This window comes from Haliotis rubra, unplaced genomic scaffold (genome assembly GCF_003918875.1).
Source record: "Haliotis rubra isolate DU_JTF1 unplaced genomic scaffold, ASM391887v1 Scf111, whole genome shotgun sequence".
Classification (NCBI taxonomy): Eukaryota; Metazoa; Mollusca; class Gastropoda; order Lepetellida; family Haliotidae; genus Haliotis; species Haliotis rubra.
Genome location: NW_025765015.1, coordinates 1,855,010 through 1,867,416, shown reverse-complemented (window position 1 = coordinate 1,867,416; position 12,407 = coordinate 1,855,010). Strand labels below are relative to the sequence as shown.

Genomic DNA, 12,407 nt, shown 5'->3' with positions numbered 1-12,407 from the left:
AATCGGACAACCAATACTACAACTACCAAAGCGCTCGAATCTACTTGTACATCCTCACACAAAACAAGCGCACGAAAACCCAGGAGCATTCCAACTTCACAAATGGACTGTATTAAAGTGTATTTAAACAAGAGAGGTTATTCAGCCAGGGCGGCAAAAGCAGTCACGCTTGCTTTGCGCAACTCTACACGCAACTTGTATGATGACAAGTGGCACAGTTTTGAGACATACGCTGCTAAAAAGGGATTTACAGCTAGAAATGCTACACACCCTCAAGTGGCAGACTACCTTTGTCACCTACGACAAACCAAACGTCTAAAAGGCTCGACACTATCTACGTATCTCGCAGCATTAAGTTCAGTGATAACTATGAGAACGGGTGTCAAGTTAACGAAGACGCCAGAGTTACTGGCCTTGCTACGTTCATTCTGATTGGAGGATCAGAAACAGAGATTTCGCGCTCCAGCATGGGATCTAAATATAGTGCTCCAACACCTCACAAGTGAGGCTTATGAACCACTGGAATCAACATCGTTTGAATTTCTGACGCAGAAAACACTGTTCCTGCTATCCCTAGGAACGGCAGCCAGAGTATCAGAAATTCACGCTCTAGACTACGAGAGAACACGTTTCGATGAGAATCAAAACACAGTGCATATGGGACTGCGATGGGACTTTATCGCCAAGAATCAAATGCCAGGTCAACCAGACAGATTATTCCACGTCCCTGCACTTTCCTCGATACTCGGACCTCATGATACGCTTGATCTATCATTATGCCCAGTGAGAGCACTCAAAACTCAAGCGGTTATTCATCCCTCTATCTACAGCGACTGAGACCGAAGTCTCACGTACCACGATATCGATATGGATCAGAACTGTCATACTTCGAGCCTACAAGGCTGCAGGACTCGACCCTCCAAGAGCATCTAATCCTCACGAAATCAGAGCACTGGCTTCGACACTCGCTCTACATGGAAATTGCTCGTTGAATACCATTATGGAGGGCTGCTTTTGGAAATCCGACATGGTGTTTGCTAACCACTACCTGAGAGATATCGCCACCAAGGACGTCTCAGGTATTCACCATTTCGGACCATTGGTTTTAGCACAGCAGTTGACAGTTCCTCGTAGACGATGAGACATAGTCTCACGAGATTATATCTGTATATACTATATCAGTATTTATCAAGCTTACAAACTCTACGGAGTTTTTGCTAGTTGTATATCTTAAGCCTACATTAGTCTTAAAACCCAGTACCTATGTTACATGTACTATTGGGTCGCTTCTCCACTTTGGAGTCGCTTTTTCCTATATTATGTTAATATTGTAGTACCCCATCTATGGCAGCTGGTAGAACTTATGTATGATAGCAGCAGAAATTAATTTAATTACAGTGCCATTATGAAGTTCCCGTACCGGGTTATTACATCTAAATCACTAATTAAAATCCAAAGTATCTGTTCCCACCTCCGATTCCGTCGGATTCTACAAGCAAAAAGAGCATGAGTCAGGATAAGGAAAAATATGTAATTTTCTTAAAGAACCAATAAACTTTGTGTTTTGTTACTCTTTTAACCATTACATATGAAAGATTTGTGGTGAGTCTTATGCGGAACACCAAATTTATTGTTTAAAAACTTGTGGTTAATTAATACCGAGTGATTAAAAGTGGCCAAAAAGTCGCCTGCTTCCCTCTCGCCCGCCTTTGAAACCACAGACAGGTTACGTAGTGACGTCATATGAGGAACGATTTTCAGTTAGTTGTATAGAAAATGTGTAGCACGCTCATCATTTTGATGATTTCTCGACATCAACGACGACATGCCGAATCGTTGCTTTGTCGTCAATTGCTCCTAGGGGTCGGGCGATGGTGTCCCCATGCACAGATTTCCACAGGACCCCGCAGTTCGTGCTAAATGGGTTATGTTTGTGAGTGCGAAGCGAGCGTTGTGGAAGCCTGAAACGATATCTTACTTGTGTTCAGATCGCTTCACGGAAGTTAAAGAATCAAAACTACTTACTAGTTGTAGTAAAATATGCATATGATTGATGACCATAAAGATTTTCTATGACACAACTTGTAACATAACGATTTCTTCCTTGGAAGTGAGGTTGTGGTCGAAGTAACAATAATATTGTAAGTAGTATTATATTGACACCCACCTCGCTGCCACGAGAGAAATTGTTATGATATACGCTATGTCATGCCATTGGCCATCAATAAAATACATATTTTACTACCAGTAGAAAGTAGTTTTGATTTTGTAACTCGGTGAAAACAAACCTAAATACCATTTATCCTCAGACTGGCGGATGTTCCCGACAGGGCGCCATTTTAAAAATAAAAAATCTGTTAGAATTAATGAGATTATAGTTTGTTTTCATCAAGTTAGAAAATCAAGACTACTTTCTACTCGTTGTTAAATATGTATTGGAATCATAACCAAACGGATTTTGCATGACACAACTTATAACATAACGATTTCTTCCACGGAAGCGAGGTGGGGGTCGAAGTCACAATACTGCGCGATAAATTTCTTGCTACATTCCCATGGTTAATGTCCACTCACCAGTATGTAGATACTAGTCAATGTGTGTCTTTAAATCCTTATAATCCTAATTAGTTTATTATCACACTTGTATGCATTTTGAAACTAAATAAAAAGCAGACGATCTGCTGATACTTATAGTGAATTTATAACAGAACTGTAATATCTAGACATTTTATAGTTTGCCAATGTGAATCATAATTCGCACACACACCCTAGTGCATGTTGTTTGTCTCATTACACTTCACGGCGAAAACAATGATTCTGTTGAATGCTACGACAAATGAATAAAAACAAAATGCAAATATTAAAATTAAAACAGATTAAAGTTATAGGAACAATATCAGGCCATTACCTTGTTCGAGGAATGTATCCATCAATATCCACAAAACTGTTCCAAATGATGTGTCTTTTAACAGTTTAATATACTGAAAAGTGATAAATCTTTTCAGGTATTGGTGTATAGTCTCATTGGTCACCAAAGATAGCACACCTGGCAACTAATTGCATAATGTCCGCCTTTCTTTAAAACAGTAATGTAGTTAATAATAATGGGCAATCAATCAATGTATTGCCGGTTAATCCTTTGAAAGAAGGACGTTGTTTTTACGCGAGACACCGACACAACAGAGTGTATTCAGTATAGATTAGTAAATCTACATACATAAACACTACCTTTTGACAATTCCGCTGTGTAAGATAAAAGTAATTAATCAATCAGCGTGTTATCGGTTAATCCTTTGATCGATGTTTATAATGTTGAATATTTACTCCAGACACAAGAAATGCCAAATGGGAACCTTTGTCGGGTAATCTAAGTGTGTTACCACTAATTATACCTGTTATAAATTCATTAACTGACCATCAAGTGAATGATGACAAATAACATGTGTAGGTTTATACCACCTAACAAGGGTTACAACAAGGGAGTATTAATTGCTGTATTGCATGTGAGAACTTATGGGCCGACACTGTTTTGAGAATACAAACAGACTTTTACAAGACGTGATTAAATATCGAGGTAAAAAAACACAGAAATGGGATCAATTTGGATCAGTCATTATACAAATAGGGCCTAACGACACCAATCGATTTTGACAGAATCGTCTATGAAAACAAGTTGTAACTCGGAAACTAGGCAAAGCAGGAAACAAAATTAAATGACAGTAGATTGTGAGAACATATAGCTTTCATTTTCCACAACAATTGTCACGATTTCAGGTTTATACAAGCCTGTGAACAAGATAATTTAACCCCTAAAATGTAGATGAATTCTGCATCGGCCCTCAAAGCTATTCCTCATATGACGTCACAGAGGCGCGCCGCTCTGATTGGTTGAAATTTCGTTCGCGGGTGAGAATTGTGCACTGTTGTCAAAAAGGTCGATTTAAGTCAATTAAAGGTCGAAATGAGTAGTTTTAATGACAGGGTTTCATTTATAACGATGCCAGTTAGTGATTTATGTATTTGTACCCCCTAGGGTTTATGTGACCTTTAATAAAATTGATATTTTATACTTATCCTGACTCATGAGGTAAGCCCTCCCATCCTCCCCACATGACACTTTTGGATTTCCCTGAAAATTCAAGTGTCGGGCTCGTTAAACAGGAGAGAGTGAAGCATGTGGGATGTGGTGGCGCCACCTTTCCCGCCAAAAGGGGCAAAGAGAGACAACTCTTGGTGAGTATTGATTAGTGATTTTAAATTGAAGGCGGCTTCAATTAGGGAGATACAAGTGTTCCACTATGTTCGCAAGAAGAAGACAAGCAAAAAGAGCATGAGTCAGGATAAGTATAAAATATGAATTTTATTCAGAAAATTACATATTTCAGTGCCTAATTTTCGCAATACCTATCATACATTCTGGGGTTTTTTCAACATCAAAGTCACTCTGAAGGTCATTCTGTCATGAACTGACTTGTCTGTTTATGGTTAAGGTCACTAAATCAGTAAATGTCATTTAAGCAAACATGGTCAATATTTATGGAATTTTTAGATTGATAGAAAAGATGAAAAGCAAAGGTTCTTGTGATCAGTTAACCAACTCAACACCTGTCCTATGTCAGTATTGTATTATATATATATATAAATATATGTATATTTAAAACTTATCCATCTTGCGATTTGCACTTCTCTCTCTTGCTTCGACACTGAGTGGAACGAATGAGAACTTTTCCTGTAGGCCTCTCTTGTCCATATGCCCGTGTTCCCCAGGCAGCTCTCTTTACAGGACAGGTCCCTAGTCCCTGGATAAGCGTGCAGCACGTTCCCCTGTCTACCCACGTAACTACCTCAGAGTGATCATTCTTCTTCTTGTCGCACCACTGTGTGGACGTATTGTGAGAGTTCTCAGTTTTCCTTACAAGTTAACATGAGAAATATATCATGGGTAGTTGACCCTATGTGGCGTAATTTTGTGCACACTGTAACAATATTTTCTTCCTCGGATCCCCACTCATCATGTGTGGATTGTATTAACCTGTGTTCCTGGAGCAAGCGCTGTTGGGAATGTGCTCCCTTATCAAAGATGCTTTTAGAGCATATAGACATGTTTGCTCCCGTTGGCTGGCAGACAGAGCTCATTACACTTCAACAGTTGTTCACCCGACTAAACCCCCGCTTTCAACGACCAGTATTAACTGCTCGTCGTTTGGAGATTCCCATGTCGGAAGGTGATGATTTTATTGACGCATCATCAGATGTCTACTTGTCGTTCCGCCTCATCGAACTGCTCTGTCAGACAGACAGACAGTTTATGTTGTAATGTCGGCCTAATGGTCCATAATACAGTTACATAATATAAGGTACAGATGGACAGTGGTCATTCTCATTAACTACATTGTAGCTTTATACCTGCAAGAGAGTATTTGGTGTATAAATATAGCAGTAATGAATATAATACATGTTTAGAGCATAAAATATTAGGGGGTGAGAGTGGGCCCTTATATACATTTCTAAGTTGGATGAGATATTTTTCGCGGAAGTGTTGGTACTGTTTACAAGAAAAGAAAATATGTTTTTCGTCTTCAATCTGTGGGGAATTGCAGAATGTACAGTAGAGCTCTTCAATAGGCACATCCTGATGACAAAAGATGTTGGCCTTAAAATCGTTATGGGCAATCCGAAATTTGCAGAGAGCACGTATGAGGTCTTTACTTTTTAGTTCTGTGATGTAATGTTCCAGTTGGAGATCGTATTTGAACTGTGAGTATTGGTTCAGATGTTTTGATGTATTGATATCGTTGCGCCAGCCTAGGTGTCCTATATCTGTAAGTCGTTGTTGGAAGATAAACATGAATAACTTTACATTTTCAACTCCTTGGTTGAACCATACGTGTGAAAAGCCGGTTCGGAAAAGAATGGTTCTTACATTTGACACCCAGTTGCTCTTGCCCATATCGTCGAAAGATTTAAGCATCTTATATGATTGTAAAGGGTAACAATTATTCTCCATATGCAGTAATTTGAACCAGAATTTTATTACTTTGGCCTGTGTGAGCACGAACATAGGAAAACGTCCTAGTTCACCAAGGATGGCCTTGATTGACGCACATTTTCCAAGTTTTAAGAACCTTTTGAAATACGTTGTTGGGATCCGTTCAATGACCTCTGTGTATCTGAAGTACAGAAGTATCGTCACTATTTTCCTATCAATATGGTTGAAGCGGTGGAATAAGTCAATTCTTTATTATTATTAAATAGTCTGAACACAGAACCGCTCTGTGTTGCCAGCTGACTCACACAGCCGATCTACATCCTCAAATCGCCGAACCGATTCACCACACCGAATGGATTCACCAGGTCAAACTGTTTCGCCATGGCGTATTGGATCACGACATCAACTCAATTCGCCATATATAAGACTGTTTCTTATCGCCGAAATGGTTCACATCATCGATTCGATTCACCGCACCGAAATGGTTCGCCTCGCCGTAACGGCTGTCTTCACCAAACGATTCACCTCGTTGAACCAGTTCACCTCGGATGGAACATTTCACCTCGCCTCACCGGTTCATCTAGATATCTCCATCAGCTGAGATCATTTAAACGTTTCGGATTACCAAACCGATCCAGATCACAGTCACGATCCAAATCACAATGCTAATCCAGATCACATCAATGTTCCGGCTCACCATTCTGAATCAGATCACTAAGCTGAACCGATTTACTAGCCCGATTTGTCCCGTTTCACCAGGCCGAATTGTTTCATATCGCCAAACCAGTTCACCTGGCCGTTCAAGATCAGTGAATTGTCAGCATTCATCGAACTGTCAGCATTTGTCAATAATCCGTTCCTTGGACCTTGCCTACCAATTGAGCTGATTCACCGAATTCGGCGATTCACCACTCGTGTTATTTCCAACACGGCGCATCTTACCAGCCTATTGGTTCGTCAGAGCCTATGCAAATTGTGTCTGGGATGCCTCCCAAGACACTTAAGCCACATTGAACTTCGTCTTTGTTTTCAAGGTTCGGGCTATGCCCGTCGCCTTTAATATGCAGGAACTGTTTTGGTCGACACACATAATCGCTTGGTTCGCCGACCACCTACAGCTACCTAGAGCAAGATACCAGATGTTCTATTTATTACGTTCAGCATGAAGGATCGGGACTTGTCAAACTGTTTTTTTACATCCTCAACGAGAATCGTGAACTTGCATCTAGATACAGCCAAACTTGGCAAACTCTGCTAGTTTTCAACACGATCCTAGTTTTCAGGGCATCTGTGAGGTGCTGAACTCCTCACCACGGAGTGGCAAGCTCTAAGCACGACAAACTGATTTGTTTATCCGGTTTACCTTACGGCTTGTGAGGCGCTTAAAGTTTTTAGTCACATAACTTATCCCACCTGGTACCCTTTTTCTGCTGGTTGAACAGAGGTAATAGCTATGTGCTTCACCATGCCGAATCGATTCACATTTGATGTCAGTAGCGCCGTCATCTAGACATATTACGCCCGGCACTTGGCGGTCTGACGATCCTAGTTCTCAAGAGTCCGCCATGACCGGGACTCATCTCATTCCAGACTTAATCTACCATCCGATCTTCACCTTTGATGAATGATTCGGTTCAAAGAATCTATCCTTCAGCGTAGATATCAGCTCTACAACCACCTGATAGGGCATTACTAGATAAACTTGCCAGCCAGGAATACTTTATGACGCTTCACTGAGTCTTGTTACTACAGACTCCTCGAAACAGTGTTTCTGTGTATCGCAGGGTGCAATCATTGCAGATGGTTCGTCATCTTCAGCACCCTTCGTTTTACATCATCAGCAAGTTTCTGGACAGATGACAGATTGGTCAAGTTTTTGTGCATGGTACCAGCAGCGATATCATGTCAAGAAGCCAGCATAGCTTAGCCCGGAATTTATGGGTAGTAACTCGCCCGGTTAACTGTAGACCGTGTTGTCCGGATCTTTGTCGTGGATGCATCGTGGGTAACGTTTGCAAATGGCGGACTACTATTAGATGATTAGAGTGACTATGAAGTGCCCTGGCCGACTTGTCTTGGTCCCATGAGTCGGATATCAAGTCCAGCCTTTAAAGGCTAGAAACAATGAACGGTGCCATTCCCGGTAAGAGTGATTGTGTGGGGATTTCGTCAGCCAGTCGAGAGAGACTGCTTATCGAGGGTGACAGACAGAAACACCCGTGAATGGTTGACTTTGGCTGGGGTTACACGGTTTTCTACACTAGCTCAAGCACTGAGTTCAGAGGTCACTGCAGTTATGTCCGGACTGTCACTAGGCAGCGATCTACTACCTTTATCACTCCACCTGGCGAACCATTATTTAGTTCGGCCGACCAAAACGTTCCTGAGGTCGCTGATCATACGAATTTCTTCAATTCGTTTACAATGTGAACGTTCCTGTAGATTGGCTGACAATCCATGTTAGACCTCTCATTTCCCTCGACCTACGAGACGCCTACCTTCACATCCTGATACATCCAGACTATCAGAAGTATCTTCAGTTTACTTTCAAGGGGCATCATTACCAATGGAGGGTCCTGCATAAACGCTGTCTTACAGGGGCCAGCTGCAGCTTCGCCCTCTTCAGATGTTTCTGTGCCCATACACATTCGGGACGACAACCCCAGGGAGTTGATTCGTCTTCCCGCACAACTACATTCAGTCATTCGTTGGTAGCTCAATGAGTGGAATGTTTGCGGTGGAGTCTCTATGGTGCCCTTCATACCGACTCAACACCTGTTCGTCGACTCTCAAGGACTGGGGTGCTCACTTTCTCCATCAAGTGGCCTAGCAGTGGTCATCAGGAGAAAGGGCCCATCATATCAACGAATTGGAATTCAGCACTCATTCTCGCCGTTCGGCATTGGGAAGTTGAACTACGGTCCTCTCATATACTGATTCAATCAGACATTTCAATGGTAGTTTGGTACATAAACCATCAGGGGTCGACAGGATCAGCAGCTCTGCTTCAGTTGATGTTTCGGAATTTATCATCTGATCGATTCACTCAACACAGTGGCCAAAGCCGACACATTCCCGGGATGAGGAATGTCATTGCCGATGCCCTGTCACGTCCCAAACCCCTTGTCACTCACTGAATGGAAACTACTGCCTCTGATATTCCAATCGATGATCTACCTGTTATCATGACCAGATGTAGACCTGTTCGCCACTCGGTACAACCATCAGCTTCAGCGCAGATGATCACCAGTTGTGATCTTTTCCGCTTTGTGTACAATCTGAATAAAATTCTGAATTTTATTTCTGATTTGTGTCTTCGATTCTTCCGGGACTTAGATTTCTCCCCTCAATTTTATTTGAGACTGTGGAGAGTCGCCACCTCACTTACTGTCGTCTGCTCTATGGAGTAATTACGTCAGTGAAGTGAGTCATTCCCAAAGTGTTACACTTCGTAGCGTTCATGCTCCTAAGTACCTATACACATCTATGTGATCTTACTGTGGTATTTAATGGAAGTCATAAGATGATGTTGTGGTACTGAATGTTAAAAGTGTGAGTTTTCCAATTCAATGACCCTTTCACCCTCCTCGGGACGGTGTCTATGGGGGTTGTTTCGAAGCAGAGGCTGGCCTGATACTAGTTACGGGGGTACCATGGAAATCGTGGTAATGCGACTGATTACACTCGCTAAGCTGCGTCCTCTCACTTTCGTGAAGGTAGTGGGACGTTATTTGATACAAACATTAACTGCCTGTGTTACGTCATCAGCATGCACGGTATCGACAGGTGAAAATGACACCTGAGCACACGCTCGGGCGAGGGGTCATCTCAATAGATGTTTTCTTCAAAATGTTGAATATGTGTACGTATAGTATACGTATTGGTTATGTACGGGATCATTTGTGTATGTGACTGACTGAGTTTGGTTTTACGCCGCTTTTAGCAACATTCCAGCAACATCACGGCGGGGGACACCAGAAATGGGCTTCACACATTGTGCCCATGTGGGGATTCGAACCCGGGTCTTCGGCGTGACGAGCAAACGCTTTAACCATTAGGCTACCCCACCGCCCCTAAAGGAATACTAGAAGCAACAGATTGTCTTAAAAGGAAACTATACAGCAACATATTATCCACACGACCCGGCCACTGATGTTGTCAGACATACCATTGTATGCAAACACTTTATCATGTCATAACGCAATCTGATAAACTTGGTATCCAAATCTGATAAATATGCAAATTAGGTCAATACACGAACTACTTACACAAAACTCCATACATGCCATGTGAATCCTAAAACATTGACATTTCATTAATGACGTTGCGAGTCTACTGGGGGTTTGTAAATAAACATGACTGCCCCCATTGTCAAAATTGGTGATTCTGTAAGAATTGATGACAGTGGTTCTGGAGTTGGTACTGCAGGAACTGACTTTGGAAAACATGAGACAGAGTACTTCATTCAAATTGAAGGTACAGATTATGAGGCACAAGTGAAAGGTGATCATCTGAGAAAGGTACCACCCAAGGATTTCAATCTATCTATCACAACAACAATATGACGTCCCCTCGTTATGAAATTGTGACCTAATTCAGTACTCTTTGTCTGATTCCAAAGAACCTGTTTCTGATGAATTACAAATTTTCTGTTGAAAACTGCCTGATTTTGTTATTCTTGTTAGACAGAAAGATCATATTTTAAGTAAGAGTTATGTTTGCACTATATTAACGACTTGCACAACCATATGCCGCCATCATGAACAACCTTCACCTTGGTGTATCGCAAAGTGTTCTTACTCGAATGCTCTATTCTCTTCATATATATTCATGTACAATTTGCTTCTTTTTCAAGAGTAATTTTAAGAATGTCATTATGTGATAAAGAGATTATTAATTTCTGTATGATTAATACCACACATTAGGAATAAAAAAATATGTATTATGCTCACCAAAGAGTTGCATAATACAAATTTCAGAGTTTTGAAAAGCAACTGCAAACTACATACTGAGACAAAAAAGGAAAAGCAAATTAATTTTCTTAATAACCTAGTAAAAGGTTATGATCTGCATAAAGAACAAGCAGTTGTCACTAAGGTGACATAATCCCCCGCTGCAAATTATCATATCAAACTTAAAAAGTAATGAAAGTGAAGGTTGCAGTTTAAGACAAAGTTAAATGTCAACAAAAGCACGACCTGTCAACCTGCATCTTCCCAAGAAGATGCTTTGTGTCAAATATGAAGAAAATACAGTGAATTGTTTGTGAGATGTCTCACTGACAAGGTGAACATGTAGGTTAACAAACTGAAATGTTCAATGTGTTGCTGTGACCTTGAAGAAAACATGAAAATCACCAAAATTGACTGGGCCCTGCGCCTTCCCTAGATGAAGCATGGTGTCAAATATGAAGAAAATCCATTGAATGGTTCTTGAGGTATCTCACTGACAAGCTTAAAATTCAGGTTAACATGCTGAAATCTTCAAAGTGTCGCTGTGACCTTGAAAACTAAGTGAAGGTCACCAAAATCGACTGGGCCCAGCGTCTTTCCTAGATGAAGCTTCGTGTAAAATTTGTAGAAAATCCAGAGAACGGTTCTTGAGATATCTCGCTAACAAGGGTAAAACGTTAAAAGTCCCCTTGTGACCTTGAAATGAAGGTCAAGGTCACCAAACCTGACTGGGACCTTTCGCATACTGTGATGAACCTAGGTACCACATATGAAAAGAATCTAGTCGACGGTTCTTATGATATTTCAATTCATATGTATGGACGTACGGACAGATCAAGCCCAATACTATATCCCCCTTTGACGCATATATATGGAAATTTTAATATAAATTGTATATATACTTATCCTACCTCATGATTTGCACTTCTTTCTCTTGCTTCAACGCTGAGTGGAACGAATGAGAACTTTTCCTGAAGGCCTCTCTTGTCCCTACTCCCATGTTCCCCAGGCTGCTCTATTTACAGGACAGGTCCCTAGTCCCTGGCTAAGCGTGCAGCACGTTGACCCACGTGACTACCTCAGAGTGATCATTCTCTTCTTGGAGCCAATGACAGTTATATGTAACTGTCGTAATCTGAGTAGAGGGGAGGCTGGGTGGGCATTCATCGTGTGAGATAGGATAAGTATATAAATATACAATTTATATTAAAATTTCCAAATTTTTAAATTTATCCTATCTCATGATTTGCATTTATCCCCTGGTTGGACGGCGGGTCGCTGATTACCCTAAGTCAGAAGGCACTGACATTATATATACTGTATAGGCTAATGACAACCGTAGATAGCAATGAACAAGGGAGCCGGATCTGACTAGCATAGTACTTATACTATAGTACTGTCGGAAATGCTAGAAAAATGCTTTTTTGCTTAAATATCTTTATAAAATTGCTTAAATATCTTTATAA

General features: G+C 41.0%; 1 protein-coding gene across 1 annotated transcript in view; it reads left to right on the top strand.

Annotated features, from left to right (window-relative positions):
* Nucleotides 1-12,407, top strand: part of LOC124288157 (F-box/LRR-repeat protein 5-like) — a 72,680-nt gene that overhangs the window by 24,354 nt on the left and 35,919 nt on the right. The window lies entirely within an intron of this gene.